An 18,987-nucleotide genomic window follows, 5' to 3' on the forward strand; every position below is an offset into this window, starting at 1 on the left:
AACATTTGGTCGCATGGCAGAGCTCGGAAGGGAAGGAGCGCCATTTGGAATGCAGACTTGGATGGATTGGTCTGCAGGTGTCACGTTGCATTTGCAGAGCCCCTGATGTACCTAAACAGTAGAAATCCCCCACAAGTCACCCCATATTGGAAACAAGACCCCCAAAATAACTTATCTAGATGTGTGGTGAGAACTTTGAACTCCAAAGTATTTCACTACAGTTCATAACACAAAGCCGTGAAAATAAAAAATCATTTTTTTCCTACAAAAATGTTTTCTTAGCCCCCCAAATTTTTATTTTCCCAAGGGGAACAAGAGAAATTGGACCCCAGAAGTTGTTGTCCAATTTGTCCTGAGTATGTTGATATCCCATATGTTGGAGTAAACTCCTGTTTGGGTGCACGGGAGAGCTTGGAAGGGAAGGAGCACTGTTTTACTTTTTCAATGAACAAAAAAAGAGAACTAAACCACACTAATACATATAAGGATAATAAATGAAAAATAAAAAAATATATTTATGGAGTGTGGTTTAATGGACAGTGGAGACCACTAAATAATAAAAAACAGCACCAACCCAGGAAACGGAAACCAAGGAAGAAGAGAAATACAACCAAGGAATTCATATAAGTGTATCTTTATTAAGGCAATAGCAAAACAATAAGCAAAAAATTTTTTTTCAAAAAATAATAATGATATTAAAATTTAATACACCAATTATATAAAAAAATGTGCAACACGAGATAACAATAAAGGTACAAATAATCAATAAAAGCATAAATAATAATTTTATATCTATCATATGACCGGAATAAAAATAAATGTAAACAAAGAAATGATCTCAGGCCGTTTAAAAGTGAAATAAGAATATATATAAACAAATGTGAAGAGGCACTGTATATAAAAAATATATAATAAGGTAGGGGTGGGACACCGTGAAAAGCAAGATGTCAGGGAACGAAGGAATTAATACCGAAACGCGCGTCGGGGCGCGTGTGCACGCTGATATCAAATTTACAAGGTACTTCCTATGTCCGGACTTATATATTTTATCTTTTTTGTCTGATCTCTGGTTCAGCTGTGTTATAACAGTACTCCATTCACGCTATACTATTGGGGCTACATTCATGCTGTTATTCTTTTATGGCACAATGATGATTTTTTTATAGGTCTCCCTTATCACAATTTGTTTACTGTGTGATATTATTCACAGCTTTGTTGCTTATCTTATGCACTTTTGGGACGTTTGTGTATTTACATAAACTTGCCCCTTCCCTCAATTGTTGCTGCGGCACTTACGCACTTTATATATTTCCTTGAAGTTGACATCTTGCTTTTCACGGTGTCCCACCCCTATTACCTTATTATATATTTTTTATATACAGTGCCTCTTCACATTTGTTTATATATATTCTTATTTCACTTTTAAACGGCCTGAGATCATTTCTTTGTTTACATTTATTTTTATTCCGGTCATATGATAGATATAAAATTATTATTTATTCTTTTATTGATTATTTGTACCTTTATTGTTATCGCATGTTGCACATTTTTTTATATAATTGGTGTATTAAATTTTAATATCATTATTATTTTTTGAAAAAAAAATTTTTGCATATTGTTTTGCTATTGCCTTAATAAAGATACACTTATATGAATTCCTTGGTTGTATTTCTCTTCTTCCTTGGTTTCCGTTTCCTGGGTTGGTGCTGTTTTTTACTTTTTCAATGCAGAATTGGCTGGCATTAAGATCGAATGCCATGTTGCGTTTGGAGAGCCCTGATGTGCCTAAACAGTGGAAACCCCCAATGCTAACTGAAACCCTAACCCAAACACACCCCTAACCCTAATCCCAACCACACCCCTAGCCCCAACTCCAACACACCCCTAACCCTAATCCCAACCATAACCCTAACCACAACCCTAACCTTTGCCCTAACCCTAACCCTAGCCCTAACCCTAGCCCTAACTCTAACCCTAACTCTAGCCCTAGCCCTAACCCTAGCCCTAACCCTAACCCTAACCCTAGCCCTAAATCTAGTGGGAAAATGGAAATAAATACATTTTTTAATTTTTTTTTATTTTTCCCTAACTAAGGGGGTGATGAAGGGGGGTTTGATTTACTTTTATAGTTGTTTTTTTTGCGGATTTTTATGACTGGCAGCCGTAACACACTAAAAGACGCTTTTTATTGCAAAAAATATTTTTTGCGTTACCACATTTTGAGAGCTATAACTTTTCCATATTTTGGTCCACAGAGTCATGTTAGGTCTTGTTTTTTGTGGGATGAGTTGACGTCTTTATTGGTAACATTTTCGGGCATGTGACAGTTTTTGATAGCTTTTTATTCCGATTTTTGTGAGGCAGTATGACCAAAAACCAGCTATTCATTAATTTATTTTGGGGGACGTTTATACCGTTCCGCGTTTGGTAAAATGGATAAAGCAGTTTTATTCTTTGGTTCAGTACGATTACAGCAATACCTCATTTATATCATTTTTTTTATGTTTTGGCGCTTTTATACGATAAAATCTATTTTATAGAAAAAATAATTATTTTTGCATCGCTTTATTCTGAGGACTATAACTTTTTAATTTTTTCGCTGATGATGCTGTATGGTGGCTCCTTTTTTGTGGGACAAGATGATATTTTCAGCGGTACCATGGTTATTTATATCCGTCTTGTTGATTGCGTGTTATTCCACTTTTTGTTTGGCGGTATGATAATAAAGTGTTGTTTTTTGCCTCGTTTTTTTTTTACTGTGTTCACTGAAGGGGTTAACTAGTGGGATGGTTTTATAGGTCGGGTCGTTACGGACGCGGCAATACTAAATATGTGTACTTTTATTGTTTTTTTTATTTAGATAAAGAAATGTATTTATGGGAATAATATATATATATATATATATATATATTTTTTTTTTCTTTATTTAGGAATTGTTTTTTTTTTTTGCACAACTAAATATATATTTTTTTTACTTTATAAAATTGCCCCAGGGGGGCATCATGTTATAAGGTCAGATCGCTGATCTGACACTTTGCGGAGCACTGTGTCAGATCAGCGATCTGACCTGCACTGCTCCTGGCTTACTAGCGCCTGCTCTGAGCAGGCGATTGGTAAGCCACCTCCCTGCAGGACCCGGATGCAGCCCTGTGGCCATTTTGGATCCAGGGCCTGCAGGGAGAAGAAGGTAGGTGACCCTCGGAGCAATGCGATCACATTGCGTTGCTCCGAGGGTCTCAGGGAAGCACGTAGGGAGCCCCCTGCCTGCGCGATGCTTCACTATACCGCCGAAACACTGCGATCATGTTTGATCGCAGTGTGACGGGGGTTAGTGTGCCGGGGGCGGTCCGTGACCACTCCTGGCACATAGTGCCGGATGTCAGCTGCGATAGTCAGTTGACACCCGGCCGATCGCATATGACGTACTATCCCATCACTGGGAATTAAGTCCCAGGTCACCTTCATGGGATTGTATGTCAAATGGGATTAAGGGGTTAAATGAGGATCCTAAGTGTGTTTCCCAACTCCATTAGTCTTGGCCAGCCAAGTAGTTTAGACAATATTAGAAACTTGAGAGTGATGAAAGTTCAGGAAGGGGGAGGGGAAGAAGTTTCCAAGTGTGTAAAAAACAGATCTCTCTGAAAAGATATATTACAAAGTTTCTTATATTTGCATGTACTATTGATTTATTCAAATATTTTTTGAAGATATAGTACATTTCCCATCTAAAGAAGAACTTTCACCCGTTTGAGAATATTAAAATGTCCACATCATGGAATAGCAGTTGCATAGATAAGTAAAACATACTTTGTTATTCTTTAATTTCTCCTTTCTGTTACGGATAAATTAACATGAAAAATTTAAGTTAGGCATAATGTTAAGTCAAAAGGAGTATTAACAGAGGTTTTTCACTGGGGGCCTATACTTCTTCTCCTGCATGGGGTTAACCAATTATAAGGATGCAACAGCATATAGTATAGGGGAAAAAAGAACATATCCCCATAATAGCTTGAAGCAAGTTGCTCAGTGTGAGACGTGATAAAAGACAGTCTGCTCTCCTGGTCTTGTAAGGGGTGTACTAAGACTTGTCTGCATCTCACTCTCCTTTCTCATGTGTCATACATCCCTGACAAGTGCTGGTTCATGTTATATATATATATATATATATATATATATATATATATATATATATATATACATACATACATACATACATACATACATACACACACATATATATATATATATATATATATATATATAAAGTGAAAAAATTGGAACAGCATCAAATTACTACCTTACAAGGCATGCAGAGCTCTTCCGACCAGCAATCCAATGGTCAAAAAGTAATAAACTCAAAAAAAAGAAAAGGAAAAGCAGCACAAAATAATTGAAAAAAAGTGGACTTTAATGCCTGACAAAGGATAACACATCCGAAACGTTGCCACGCCGTTCAGGCATTAAAGTCCACTTTTTTTCAATTATTTTGTGCTGCTTTTCCTTTTTTTTGAGTATATATATATATATATATATATATATATATATATATATATATATATACTAGCTGTACTACCCGGCTTCGCCCGGGTTAATGACTGCTGTTAGCAAAATAGAATGTGTTAACAAAAATTTATTCTGCACACAAAAACCACAAAACAAATAGATAGAAATGTAATTATTAAAAGGCAAAAACTAAGCAAATAGAAGCATTTCACAACATATATTAGCTTTGTTATACTGAGAATGTCTTTGTTGCCTATATTAACCAATCAGAGCTCAGGTTAATTAACTGTAGCAAAATAGAAGCTGAGCTGTGATTGGTTGCTATTGGCAGCCTGATAAATCCCCAGCCAACAGGAAGCCCTCCCCCCTGGCAGTATATATTAGCTCACACATACACATAATAGACAGGTCATGTGACTGACAGCTGCCGTATTTCCTATATGGTACATTTGTTGCTCTTGTAGTTTGCTTATTAATCAGATTTTTATTTTTGAAGGACAATACCAGACTTGTGTGTGTTTTAGGGCGAGTTTTATGTGTCAAGTTGTGTGTGTTGAGTTGCGTGTGGCGACATGCATGTAGCGACTTTTGTGAGATGAGTTTTGTGTGGCGACATGCGTGTAGCAACATTTTGTGTGTTGAGTTGCATGTGACAGGTTAGTGTAGCAAGTTGTGTGCAGCAAGATTTGTGCATGGCGAGTTTTGCGCGTGGCGAGTTTTATGTGTGGTGCATTTTGAGTATGTGCAAGTTTTGTGTGAGGCAACTTTTGCATGTGGTGCAACTTTTGTACATGTGGCAATTTTTCTGTGTGTGCAAGTTTTGCATGAGGTGAGTTTTCCATGAGGTGAGTTTTGCACGTGTGGCGAGTTTTGCGTGAGCCTAGTTTTGCATATGGCGAGTTTTGCATGTAGCGAGTTTTGAGTGGTGACTTTTGTGTTTCGACTTTTATGTGGCGAGGTTGGTGTGTGTGTGTGGTGAAATGTGTGCTGAGGGTGGTATATGTGTTCAAGCACGTGGTAGTGTGTGGCGCATTTTGTGTTTGTGTTCATATCCCCGTGTGTGGTGAGTATCCCATGTCGGGGCCCCACCTTAGCAACTGTACGGTATATACTCTTTGTCGCCATCGCTCTCATTCTTTAAGTCCTCATTGTTCACATCTGGCAGCTGTCAATTTTCCTCCAACACTTTTCCCTTCACTTTTTCCCCATTATGTAGATAGGAGCAAAATTGTTTGGTGAATTGGAACGCGCGGGGTTAAAATTTCACCTCACAACATAGCCTATGACGCTCTCGGGGTCCAGACGTGTGACTGTGCAAAATTTTGTGGCTGTAGCTGCGACGGTACAGATGCCAATCCCGGACATACACACATACATACATACACACATTCAGCTTTATATATTAGATATACCTGTATGTAATCTCCTGTATATAGTATATACCTGTGTGTCATCTCACCTATATATAGTATATATCTGTGTGTCATCTCCTGTATATAGTATATACCTGTATGTCATCTCCTCCTATACATAGCATATACCTGTGTCATCTCCTCCTGTATATACTATATACCTGTAGGTAATCTGCTCCTGTATATAGTATATACCTGTGTGTCATCTCCTCCTGTATATAGTATATACCTGTATGTCATCTCCTCCTGTATGTAGTATGTACCTGTATGTCATCTCCTCCTCTATATAGTATATACCTGTGTGTCATCTCTCCTGTATATAGTATATATCTGTGTGTCATCTCCTCCTGTATATAGTATATACCTGTGTGTCATCTCCCCTGTAAATAGTATATACCTGTGTGTCATCTCCTGTATATAGTATATAGCTGTATGTCATCTCCTCCTGTATTAGCCCTCGTTCACACATTATTTGGTCAGTATTTTTACCTCAGTATTTGTAAGCTAAAATGGCAGCCTGATAAATCCCCAGCCAACAGTAAGCCCACCCCCTGGCAGTATATATTAGCTCACACATACACATAATAGACTGGTCATGTGACTGACAGCTGCCGGATTCCTATATGGTACATTTGTTGCTCTTGTAGTTTGTCTGCTTATTAATCAGATTTTTATTTTTGAAGGATACCAGACTTGTGTGTGTTTTAGGGCGAGTTTCGTGTGTCAAGTTGTGTGTGTTGAGTTGCGTGTGGCGACATGCATGTAGGGACTTTTGTGAGATGAGTTTTGTGTGGCGACATGCGTGTAGCAACTTTTTGTGTGTCGAGTTGCATGTGACAGGTTAGTGTAGCAAGTTGTGTGCAGCAAGTTTTGCGCATGGCGAGTTTTGCGCGTGGCGAGTTTTATGTGTGGTGCCTTTTGAGTATGTGCAAGTTTTGTGTGAGGCAACTTTTGCATGTGTTGCAACTTTTGTGCATGTGGCAATTTTTCTGCGTGTGGCAATTTTTCTGCGTGTGCAAGTTTTGCGTGTGGCGAGTTTTGCACGTGTGGCGAGTTTTGCATGTGGAGAGTTTTGCGCGTGGCGAGTTTTGAGCGGCGACTTTTGTGTTTCTACTTTTATGTGGCGAGGTTGGTGTATGTGTGGTGAAATGTGCACTGAGGGTGGTATATGTGTTCGAGCACGTGGTAGTGTGTGGCGCATTTTGTGTGTGTGTTCATATCCCCGTGGTGGTGTGATTATCCCATGTTGGGGCCCCACCTTAGCAACTGTACAGTATATACTCTTTGGTGCCATCGCTGTCATTCTTTAAGTCCCCCTTGTTCACATCTGGCAGCTGTTAATTTGCCTCCAACACTTTTCCTTTCATTTTTTCCCCATTATGTAGATAGGGGCAAAATTGTTTGGTGAATTGGAAAGCGCGGGGTTAAAATTTCACCTCACAATATAGCTTTGACGCTCTCAGGGTCCAGACGTGTGACTGTGCAAAATTTTGTGCCTGTAGCTGCGACGCCTCCAACACTTTTCCTTTCACTTTTTCCCCATTATGTAGATAGGGGCAAAATTGTTTGGTGAATTGGAAAGCGCGGGGTTAAAATTTCACCTCACAACATAGCCTATGACGCTCTCGGGGTCCAGACGTGTGACTGTGCAAAATTTTGTGGCTGTAGCTGCTACGGTTCAGATGCCAATCCCGGACATACATACATACATACATACATACACACACACACACATTCAGCTTTATATATTAGATATATATATATACTGTATATAGTCATTGAGTATGCTTTCTATTGTACAGATAGGGAAAACGTAGTATGTAGGTTAGCCACTAGAAGGGGGCATGTTTGAATACTATAGAGATAGGAACATAGAGTGAGGAACTAGTTAAAATTGGAGGGGAAAACTGGGGTAAGCCAGGAGGATTTCCTGATTGGAAGAGTTGCGCCAGGGAGCCCAGGCAGGTCAGCTGGGCCTGGGAGCCCAGGCTGCACAGTGGGCAAAGCAACGTTAAAGCGATAGCCCAGGCATCCAGGGCCTATAGTGGCCAGAAGTTACAGCAGAAGTCACAGCAGAACAGAAACGCAGGTCACTCCAAGATGTGGCAGCTTACTTACGTGGGCAGATGCCCTTATGTGAAACGGACAGGGGAACTCTTAAAAGTAGTTAACCTGTACAGGGAGGACGCGCTACAGTACCAGATGAAACGGTATGACCCGGGATCATACCGGGAAACGACAGAAAAAGCACAGGGAAAGTGAAGGATGTATACTATGTGGAATTCCATGTCAAAGCTGTAACTGTTCTGAATATGCTGAGGATGGATTCAAGTAAATTTGTTTGTTTAAAGTTGGAATTGGACTCTGTCTCTCCTTGCATGCAATCAACAGGAGTGAACCTTCAGCAAACCAGACGGGACCCTTAGGGCGCAGAAAGCAGAGATACAGGTATGCTGACTAAGGGACATTGTATTCATGTGGTGGAAGACCAGGGCGTGCATAAACAAATACTCTCAGCCAAGACTATGGCCCTGGCACTCCTGCAAAGTCTCACAGCAGAACTGTTTGCAATAACAAAGTGCTGGGAGCAGAGCTGAGTGTAATTACTAAAGGTACCTTCACACGAAATGACTTTGTAATGATATCGCTAGCGATCCGTGACGTTGCAGCGTCCTGGCAAGCGATATCGTTTAGTTTGACACGCAGCAGCGATCAGGATCCTGCTGTGATGTCGCTGGTCACTGAATAAAGTTCAGAACTTTATTTGGTCATCAGACCGGCGTGTATCGTTGTGTTTGACAGCAAAAGCAACGATACCAGCGATATTTTACACTGGTAACCAGGGTAAACATCGGGTTACTAAGCGCAGGGCCGCGCTTAGTAACCCGATGTTTACCCTGGTTACCAGTGTAAAATGTAAAAAAAACAAACAGTACATGCTTACATTCGCATCCCCCGCCGTCTGCTTCCCACACTGACTGAGCGCCGCAAAGTGAAAGTGAAAGCACAGCACAGCTGTGACGTCACCGCTGTGCCCTGCTACTGCCGGCGCTCAGTCAGTCAGTCAGTGCAGGAAACGGACGCCGGGGGACGCGAAGGTGAGTATGTACTGTTTGTTTTTTTTACATTTTACGCTGGTAACCAGGGTAAACATCGGGTTACTAAGTGCGGCCCTGCGCTTAGCAACCCGATGTTTACCCTGGTTACCCAGGGACCTCGGCATCGTTGGTCGCTGGAGAGCGGTCTGTGTGACAGCTCTCCAGCGACCAAACAGCGACGCTGCAGTGATCGGCATCGTTGTCGCTATCGCTGCAGCGTCGTTTCGTGTGAAGGTACCTTAACACTTCTTCAACTTTTATCTCACTACAGCCAGTGTTGGGGCCGGAGGAAAATATAGAAGAGATGATATTACTGTGAGAGGAGAGATGTTTGTAAGGAGACAAAGCTCAGCTTTGCAGTATTGCCCTTCACCCCACACTGAGTTGTGAAATGAATTCTGAAAATTGGATGTAATAATACTCCTTTCTGCTGTGTTCCCTATACTTTGTAATCACACACAGCTCTGCAGTAACACCAGTGAAAGCAAACTGTCATTACATGTCTCACACTGAGAAACTTGCTCTAAGCTACTATGGGGTGTGTTCTCTTTTTCACCTGCATGTTGTTGCCTGATTGTAATTAGTGAAATTCATGCAGGGGAAGAACTGCATGACCCCAGTGAAAAGACTCTGGTAATGCCCCCTTGGACTTAACATAAATTGTACCTAAACTTGATAAGCTAATATCTCCATAACAAAATAAAAAATACATTTTATTCCTGTTTCTATAATATTGCTAGTTTAGGTTCCATGCTAAAACTGGTGAAATGTTCTTTTAAAGGTACCAAAAAACTATATTATTACAGTCACTAATATCAAGCACCTCTTTACCCTCCCCCTTTAAATCATATTATATTATAGGGGCACCTACATTCACCTAAGGGATAGAAGGGTCAGCCATCGACGAGCAGGGGCGTCATTCTCATTGTATGTAGGGTGCTAACCCCCGCTGTTAGGCAGTCCTGAGATTATAGGGGCATATACAGAAAAATAATTATTTTCCATACAAGACACATTTGAATTAAAATTGTTTTTCAAGTACCGATTTTTCAGCATTCTATTCCCATTTAGTGCTGTAATCTTTTCATCTTTTTTCTTCCTCCTCTGTTCCACAATAGGACCAATAGGGCCAGCAGGGTGAGCTGTTGACGAGCGGGGGTGCCATTGCCCAGGATTTAGGATGCCAACCTCCACTGGTAGGTAGGGGCAGGTAGTGTACTATAGAAATAGACACCTCCCTTGGTATTATTTATTAAGTGTCTGTATGATATTTCAGTGGTGGTATTGTTTATTAAGTGTCTGCATGATATTTTGGTGGTGGCATGTGTTTTTCACTGTATTAGTAATTTTACAAGATTTATTAAAAGTTCTATTTTGATGTATCCTGAAATTGGGGTTTCCTCAATGGTGAATAGGACAACCCCTTCTTAATCTGAATGTTTGCCCCAAGTTAAAATGAAACCTCCTATACTCACCTCTCATGCTGGCACCATTCCAGTAGTGTTAGCACTTGCATTCCCGGGCTCATGTGAGGTTACGTCACATGAGCCCTGCGCCCAATCAGTGCTGGCATCACCATTCTCATGTATAATAATCAAGGGGAAATGAGCGGCCAACCTCAACTCTCACTTCCTGTTAATTACTTATAAGTCCGAAGGCGGGGACAGTGATGCAGGGCTCACGTGACATAAATTACATAGTAATATTGGTTGAAAAAAGACCTAGGTTCCTCAAGTTCAACCTGTACTTTTTTCACTAAACTTACAACAACCCCCAATGTTATAGTGGGAAAAATTCGTATTTGATGCATTGCTAATTTTGCAAGTATTCCCACATACAAAGAATAGGGAGGTCTGTAATTATTATCGTAGGTACACTTCAGCTGTGAGAGACAGACTCTTGAAAACAAAATTCAGAAAATCACATTGTATGATTTTTACATAATTAATTTGCATTTTATTGCATGGAATAAGTATTAGATACAATAAAAAATACTTAATATTTGGTACAGAAATCTTTGTTTGCAATTGCAGAGGTTAGATATTTCCTGTAGTTCTTGACCAAGTTTAAACACATTGCAGCAGGGATTTAGGCCCACTCCTCCATACAGATCTTCTCCAGAACTTTCAGGTTTTGGCACTGTCGCTGGGCAACATTGAGTTTCAGCTCCTGCCAAAGATTTTTTATTGGGTTCAGGTCTGGAGACTGACTAAACCACTTCAGAACCTTGAAATGCTTCTATTTCCCCCAATCCTGTGGCACCAACCCTGTTACAAGAGAGTCTAAGAAGATGAGATACAGTGACATAACAACCTCATGTCAGCCCCGGGAATGCAACTGCCAGCACTGCTGGAACGGCGCTGGCACGGGAGGTGAATATAGGTGTTTATATTTTAATGAGGTCAAACATTCTGATTGAAAAGGAGCTGTACTAGTAGTAGACAACCTATTTAATAAGTTGCCTATTGACATAAATTCATATTTGATGTTATACATTTTCTATAAATGTTAATGAGTAGCTAGATGACAAATTGATAGAAAAATAGATATAGAGAGATAGATGATAGAATTTCATATATGTTATATTAGTATTCTATATATGAATTAACTGATAGAAAAGCCTTTGACAAGAACAAATAAAAAGCACCATGAAATGAAGACCAACACAGTTCAGTCATAAAAACATTATTGTATTATGTGGAAACTCCCTGGAGATATTTCTGGATAGTAATAGCATTGGTCCCTGTAATACAGATGACAAGGTTTCATTATTGGCTATGATGAATTGTATTACGGCTTGCCTGTCATTGGTTCTCGAGATAGCTTCTATAATTCCAGTATGTTTCTATTCTACGTATTCTGAAATATTCTTGTTCTGCTGCCTGCAGGTTGAGCTCTGATGAATTTCTCTTCTCACAACATCATTTTACCTCCTCTCCTCTGTGGGGAGTTTAGATTTGTATAGTATTTTTGGATTACATGGCTTCCTTCTGAGAACAGCAATATTTATTTATGGTTTGGCACAATATGTCTCTGAATTGAAATCTCCATGTACCAATAGCGTGATATGTGATTTAGTTCATGTGTATCCAGGCTGCTCTGCATGTCCACTACTGGAACATTCACATTATTTATTGTATTCCTAATCATATTGTTCGTTTTTCTTCTGTTTAAGTCATGCAGAATTGGCTGTGCTCATACAATGCCGTCTCACAAGGAATAGGAGAAGGCAGCGTCAAATTGGATTTGCTTAGCAACAGTGTTTGCTGTACAATGTTTGATGTACTTTTTTTTCAACTTTGTGGAAAAACTAGGTCAAAAGTAGCAACAGAATTCAAGGAAACCAAAAACAGATTTTGAAAGTCATTTTCATTAAAAATACTATTAATTTTGGAAAGATAATATCTTAAACTGGAGGAAAATCTTATTCCTGAAGGGAAATTCTTGACTCCCCTCCCCCCAAAAAACAAACAAATAAAATAGTTTTCTAGCAGTGGTTGCTGCTGTATGTGAATGACACACAACAGAAACCTTGATATCACACTATTAAAACCCCATAGTTGTTAGCTGTCAGTCAAATGTTTAATTGGCTGACAGTTATCCCACCAACTCACCCATAAACAGCACTGGCCCAGCACTTCCAGATTCTCCAAGAAAGAGCTGCTTTCAGACTCCTTTGGCAATGGCTTAATTTACAGAAAACAAAAGGATTGGCAATTGGATATCCAATGGTGCAAATCGTTCACTCCCCTGACATTATTTGTGAGAGAGAGCTGGGATGCCCCTATACACATTAGAATGTCGGACTGTCCTGCTCATATCTGCTGCTTCATCCGACTTCATAATAATTTGCACGGGGGCTTTATGAGTGAAGGGCTAGTAGTAATTTTGAAAAGCACCACTTTTGGAAATTGGCAGGGTAAAGGGGGAACATTTTAAATGAGTGAAATAAATTTGACTTCCAACAACTCAGCCAAATGATTTTGTAGGAAGGAATACTGAACATGTGTAATAAAAGAGAAATTCCAATATGGAGTGTTATTTGTCCCATAATGTAGATCTGGTCAATAAACATTAACCCAATGGCAGATCTTGTTAGTGAGCATTTTCCAGAAAAATTTGATTTGCGGAGACGTTATTTGTAGCAAATTTGATTTCATCTTATAATGATTTGGCATCTCTCCATCATTCATTACTCACCTCATCGTTCAACTCCAGCCTTTCCACTCCTCAGCACCACCAATCTGTTCTTCGTTATATATTCAGACCTGTTATAATCTGGTGGCCTAAGAGCAGCATGGGACGTACTCTGGAGAAGGTGGTGCCTGTACTGACCGCAGACCCTGAACCTAACACCGCAACTAGAAGTAGTCGTGGAATGTACCTAGCGCTCCCTAGACATCTCAACACAGCCGGAGGACTAATTACCCCTAGAGATAGAAAAGGGAAAACTATCTTGCCTCAGAGAAAATCGCCAAAGAACAGGCAGCCCCCCACAAATATTGACTGTGAGAGGAGAGGGAAAAAACATACACAGACTGAAATGAGAATTTAGCAAAGGAGGCCACTTCTAGCTAAATAGAAAGGACAGGACAGAGTACTATGAGGTCAGTATTAAAATACTAGAAAATATCCACCACAGAAAATACAAAAACTCTACAGCTAACTAAAGACATGGAGGGTATATCTGCATCTCCAGAGATACCAGCTTGGCTTAACAAAACCTTATACAGACCGAGCTGGACAAGACAAAACATGGAAAATAACTGAACAATAAGACCACAGCATGTGGACAGCAAAATGAAGGCCAGAACTTATCTTTGTTGAAAAGAACTGCAAAGCAGAAGAGACCAGGCAGGGATGTGAATCCTCCAGGAACAATGGACAACTGGCACTGACTAAAGGGTGAAGCAAGACTAAATAGCCCTGTCCAAATTGCAAAAAGTGAAAACACCTGATAAATGCTGTGATTCAGAGACAGCAGCGCTACCACTTACAACCACTGGAAGGAGCCCAAGAGCAGAATTCACAACAGTACCCCCCCTTGAGGAGGGGTCACCGAACCCTCACCAGAGCCCCCAGGCCGATCCGGACGAGCCAAATGAAAGGCACGAACCAAATCATCAGCATGAACATCGGAGGCAACAACCCAAGAATTATCCTCCTGGCCATAACCCTTCCATTTGACAAGATACTGAAGCCTCCGCCTCGAAAAACGAGAATCCAAAATCTTCTCAACCACATACTCCAACTCCCCATCAATCAACACCGGGGCAGGAGGATCAACAGAGGGAACAACAGGCACCACATATTTCCGCAACAAAGATCTATGAAAAACATTATAGATGGAAAAAGAGGCTGGAAGGGCCAAACAAAAAGACACTGGATTGATAATCTCAGAAATCCTATAAGGGCCAATAAACCGAGGCTTAAACTTAGGGGAAGAAACCTTCATAGGGACATGACGGGAAGACAACCAGACCAAATCCCCAACCCGAAGCCGGGAACCAACACAGCGACGACAGTTAGCAAAACGCTGAGCCCCTTCCTGAGACAACACCAAATTGTCAACAACATGAGCCCAAATTTGCTGCAACCTGTCAACCACAGAGTCCCCCCCAGGACAATCAGAAGGCTCAACCTGCTTTGAAGAAAAACGAGGATGAAAACCAGAGTTACAAAAGAACGGTGAAACCAAGGTAGCAGAACTAGCCCGATTATTAAGGGCAAACTCGGCCAATGGCAAGAAAGCCACCCAATCATCCTGATCAGCAGACACAAAGCATCTCAAATAAGTTTCCAAAGTCTGATTAGTTCGCTCGGTTTGGCCATTTGTCTGAGGATGAAATGCGGAAGAAAAAGACAATTCAATGCCCAGCCTAGCACAAAAGGCCCGCAAAAACCTAGAAACAAACTGGGAACCTCTATCGGACACAATGTTCTCCGGAATGCCATGCAAACGAACCACATGCTGAAAAAACAACGGAACCAAATCAGAAGAGGAAGGCAACTTAGGCAAAGGTACCAAATGAACCATCTTAGAAAACCGGTCACAAACCACCCAGATAACTGACATCCTCTGGGAAACCGGAAGATCCGAAATAAAATCCATACAAATATGCGTCCAAGGTCTCTCAGGGACCGGCAAAGGCAAAAGCAACCCACAAGCGTGGGAACAGCAAGGCTTGGCCTGCGCACAAGTCCCACAGGACTGCACAAAAGAACGCACTTCCCGTGACAATAAGGCCACCAAAAGGACCTACCAACCAAATCAATGGTACCAAAAATCCCAGGATGACCAGCCAACACAGAACAATGAACCTCCGAAATCACTTTACTAGTCCATCTGTCAGGAACAAACAATTTCCCCACTGGACAGCGGTCAGGTTTATCAGCCTAAAATTTCTGAAGAACCCGTCGTAAATCAGGGGAGATGGCAGAAAGAATCACCCCTTCCTTCAGAATACCGACCGGCTCAAGGACCCCAGGAGAATCAGGCAAAAAGCTCCTAGAGAGGGCATCAGCCTTAACATTCTTAGAACCCGGAAGATACGAGACCACAAAATCAAAACGGGAGAAAAACAGGGACCATCGGGCCTGTCTAGCATTCAGCAGTTTGGCAAACTCGAGATAAATCAGATTCTGATGATCGGTCAAGACCACAATACGGTGCTTGGCCCCCTCAAGCCAATGTCGCCACTCCTCAAATGCCCACTTCATAGCCAACAACTCACGATTGCCGACATCATAATTGCGTTCCACAGGCGAAAACTTTCGAAAAAAGAAGGCACACGGTTTCATCAAGGAACCATCAGAATTCCTCTGAGACAAAACGGCCCCTGCTCCAATCTCAGAAGCGTCAACCTCAACCTGAAAAGGAAGAGAAACATCCGGCTGATGCAACACAGGGGCAGAAGTAAAATCGGCGTTTAAGCTCCTGAAAGGCAGAAACAGCCGCAGAGGACCAATTCGTAACATCAGCGCCTTTCTTCGTCAAATCGGTCAGGGGTTTAACCACACTGGAGAAGTTGGCAATGAAACGGAGATAAAAATTAGCAAAGCCCAAAAATTTCTGAAGGCTCTTCACAGATGTGGGCTGGATCCAATCATGAATGGCCTGAACCTTAACCGGATCCATTTCTATAGATGAGGGAGAAAAAATGAAGCCCAAAAAAGAAATCTTCTGTACTCCAAAGAGGCACTTAGACCCCTTCACAAACAAGACATTATCACGAAGGATCTGAAATACCATCCTGACTTGATTCACATGAGACTCCCAATCATCTGAAAAAATCAAAATATCATCCAAATATACAATCATGAATTTATCAAGATAATTCCGAAATATATCATGCATGAAGGACTGAAACACAGATGGAGCATTAGAGAGTCCGAATGGCATCACAAGGTATTCAAAATGGCCTTCGGGCGTATTAAACGCAGTTTTCCATTCATCCCCCTGCTTAATACGAACCAGATTATATGCCCCTCGAAGGTCAATCTTAGTAAACCAACTAGCCCCCTTAATCCTAGCAAACAGATCAGAAAGCAAAGGCAAAGGGTATTGGAATTTGACCGTGATCTTATTCAAGAGGCGATAATCAATACAGGTTCTCAAGGAGCCATCTTTTATGGCAACAAAGAAAAAACCTGCTCCCAATGGTGAAGAAGATGGCCGAATATGCCCCTTCTCCAAGGACTCCTTCACATAGCTCCGCATGGTGGTATGTTCTGGCACAGACAGGTTGAAAAGTCGGCCTTTAGGGAACTTACAGCCTGAAATCAAGTCAATAGCACAATCACAGTCCCTATGCGGTGGAAGGGAACTGGACCTGGGCTCATCGAATACATCCTGGAAATCTGACAAAAACTCAGGAATTTCAGAAGAGGGGGAGGAGGCAATTGACATCACAGGAACATCACCATGAACCCCCTGACAACCCCAACTAGTCACAGACATAGATTTCCAATCTAATACCGGATTATGCACCTGTAACCATGGGAAACCCAGCACAATAGCATCATGCAAATTATGCAACACCAGAAAACGACAATCTTCCTGATGGGCTGGCGCCATGCACATGGTCAGCTGTGTCCAAAACTGAGGTTTATTTTTAGCCAACGGTGTAGCATCAATGCCCCTCAAAGGAATAGGACTCTGCAAAGGCTGCAAGGGGAAACCACAATGTCTGGCAAATTCTAAGTCCATTAAATTTAGAGCGGTGCCTGAATCCACAAATGCCATGACAGAAAATGACGATAATGAGCAGATCAGGGTCACAGATAACAGAAATTTAGGTTGTACAGTACTGATGGTAACAGAACCAGCGATTCTCTTGGTACGCTTAGGGCAATCAGAAATAACATGAGCAGAATCGCCGCAGTAAAAACACAACCTATTCTGACGTCTGAATCCTTGTCGTTCAGCTCTAGACACAATCCTATCACACTGCATAGGCTCAGGACTGTGCTCGGAAGACAATGCCATAGTGTGCACAACTCTGCGCTCGCTCAAGCGCCGATCAATCTGAATGGTCAGAGACATAGAATCACTCAGACCAGCAGGCGTGGGGAACCCCACCATAACATCTTTAATGGATTCAGAAAGACCCTTTCTGAAGATTGCCGCCAAGGCATCCTCATTCCATTTAGTCAGTACAGACCATTTTCTAAACTTCTGGCAATATGATTCTGCCACTTCTTGACCCTGAGACAGGGCCAACAAGGTCTTCTCAGCATGATCCACTGAATTAGGTTCGTCATACAATAACCCAAGCGCCTTAAAAAAGGTGTCTACTTTAAGCAACGCCGGATTCCCAGGTTCCAGGGCAAATGCCCAATCCTGGGGGTCACCACGCAGCAGAGATATAATAATTTTAACCTGCTGGATAGGATCACCAGAGGAACGGGGTTTCAGAGAAAAAAAAAGTTTACAGTTATTTTTAAAGCTCAGAAATTTGGACCTATCCCCAAAAAACAAATCAGGAGTTGGAATTCTAGGCTCTAAAACTGGAGTCTGAACGATATAATCGGAAATACCCTGTACTCTAGCAGCAAGTTGATCCACACGAGAAGCCAATCCCTGAACATCCATACCAGCGCCGAACTCCTGAGCCACCCAGAGGCAAAGAGGGAAGAGAAAAAAAAAACACAACAGACTACAGAAAAAAAATGGCTCAGCACTTTCCTTCCCTTCTTCTGAGATGCGGTTAACTCATTGTTGGCCAGTTGTACTGTTATAATCTGGTGGCCTAAGAGCAGCATGGGACGTACTCTGGAGAAGGTGGTACCTGTACTGATCGCAGACCCTGAACCTAACACCGCAACTAGAAGTAGTCGTGGAATGTACCTAGGGCTCCCTAGACATCTCGACACAGCCGGAGGACTAATTACCCCTAGAGATAGAAAAGGGAAAACTATCTTGCCTCAGAGAAAATCCCCAAAGAAGAGGCAGCCCCCCACAAATATTGACTGTGAGAGGAGAGGGAAAAGACATACACAGACTGAAATGAGAATTTAGCAAAGGAGGCCTCTTCTAGCTAAATAGAAAGGACAGGACAGAGTACTATGCGGTCAGTATTAAAATACTAGAAAATATCCACCACAGAAAATACAAAAACTCTACAGCTGACTAAAGACATGGAGGGTATATCTGCATCTCCAGAGATACCAGCTTGGCTAAACAAATCCTTATACAGACCAAGCTGGACAAGACAAAACATGGAAAATAACTGAACAATAAGACCACAGCATGTGGACAGCAAAATGAAGGCCAGAACTTATCTTTGTTGAAAAGAACTGCAAAGCAGAAGAGACCAGGCAGGGATGTGAATCCTCCAGGAACAATGGACAACTGGCACTGACTAAAGGGTGAAGCAAGACTAAATAGCCCTGTCCAAATTGCAAAAAGTGAAAACACCTGATAAATGCTGTTATTCAGAGACAGCAGCGCTACCACTTACAACCACCGGAGG

This window comes from Ranitomeya variabilis, chromosome 1 (assembly GCF_051348905.1).
Source record: "Ranitomeya variabilis isolate aRanVar5 chromosome 1, aRanVar5.hap1, whole genome shotgun sequence".
Lineage (NCBI taxonomy): Eukaryota > Metazoa > Chordata > Amphibia > Anura > Dendrobatidae > Ranitomeya > Ranitomeya variabilis.